A 1,537-nucleotide genomic window follows, 5' to 3' on the forward strand; every position below is an offset into this window, starting at 1 on the left:
TTTTTTTAAACTATTTTTGCTTATCTCTATTTCCTAATGGTTTTTCAAAGAATAGTTTTATAATAATAAGAAAAAAGAGTTAAGATGAGCAGACTGTCCTACCAAATATTTCATTGAGAGTTAAGAATGTTGGTTGATAGAAAAATAACTTTCTTCTCCTTTTGCTTCCCAGAAAAACTGATAAAGTATTTAAATTGTTGCTTGCTAGGAGAGTACATTTGGACAAGGGACTTTCTCCCCTGAGCCTTGATTTCTTCATCTGGAAATGAGAGCTTTGAATTCACTGAATCCGGAAGTGCCTGGTCACCTATGACTTTCTGAGTGGCACGACGCATTGGTCAGACCAGCCTATTCATCAAGCTAGCTCACTCACTAAGAAAAGTCCACTCAAAATGGGGGATAGGTCCATTGTTGAGGCAGGTATCAGCCACCCCAGGCCTTCAGACCCTGTGCAAGGCCCGCTGGGTAGGGAGCCCGTGCTGTTGCTTACACTGACCCAGAAAGCCTACTTCCTTGACGGGCTTGGGAGCATTGGGTCAGACTGGTCCTTTTATGAGTGGGGTTTCCTTAACCCTCTTTGTCTTGATCAAGCTGTGGCAATGCATTTTCTTAGGGAAAAAAAATTCTACTTTTAAAATTTAATTTGTACTAAGTGGCCCCAGGCAAAGAGAGCCTGCAATAAACTTGGTGTCAATTTCATGTTTTGTCCAAATTTGTGAAGTGCTTTGTTTTAGAAAAACTTACCATTTCTTTGTTGGGGTGGGTAATCATCAGACCAGCAAGCAGTTTTCAGAAAATATAAGCCTTAAGTATTACATTTGGCCTTTACAATTTTTATTGCGTTCACTTCAATGGGGCCATTCTTTTTTCTCTCTGCCCCTCTCTCTGTCCCTTACCTGCATCCCAACATTCCCTGGCACTGCCCAGGATGAAAGATATTCCCTTGTAATGTGTTGAACTGTAAGTTCCTTCAGGATAGGCATTGTGATTTTGTATCCTGTTCCTATCCTGCCCAGTGTTGTACATAGTGACCAGTAAGGGCTTTTGGTGTGAATTAAAGAGCATTGCAGCAGGCTCTTCCAGATGGGACCCTGTTTCCTAAAGGCAGGGTCTTTCTAATAATGTGATATTTTTTACCCTATGCAAGTTCTTGTTTTGCTTGAAATTATAATCAGACAAGTACAAGAACAGGATGCACTTTGGTGCATGAATATGCTGGGACATTATTGATGTTGGAGCATGGTTATTGAGAAAAACAATTCCTAGGACTGTTCATTCATTCAGTCAACACATATCTTTCACGGTGCTATCTGAGGCAGCTCAGTCAGAGCAGAGTGAGGACTTTTGGTGTCTGTGGTGTAGGCATCAAGGTGGGAAGGGAGATAAAAAAGAGAAGTGACACATAGACTCTGGTGTATCCATTCATCCATCCATCCATCAAGATGGGAAGGGAGATAAAAAAGAGAAGTGACACATTGACTCTGGTGTATCCATCCATCCATCCATCCATCCATCCATCCATCCATCCATCCATCCA

Source organism: Mirounga leonina, unplaced genomic scaffold (assembly GCF_011800145.1).
Source record: "Mirounga leonina isolate KUSES-001 unplaced genomic scaffold, KU_Mleo_1.0 Mir_93, whole genome shotgun sequence".
Lineage (NCBI taxonomy): Eukaryota > Metazoa > Chordata > Mammalia > Carnivora > Phocidae > Mirounga > Mirounga leonina.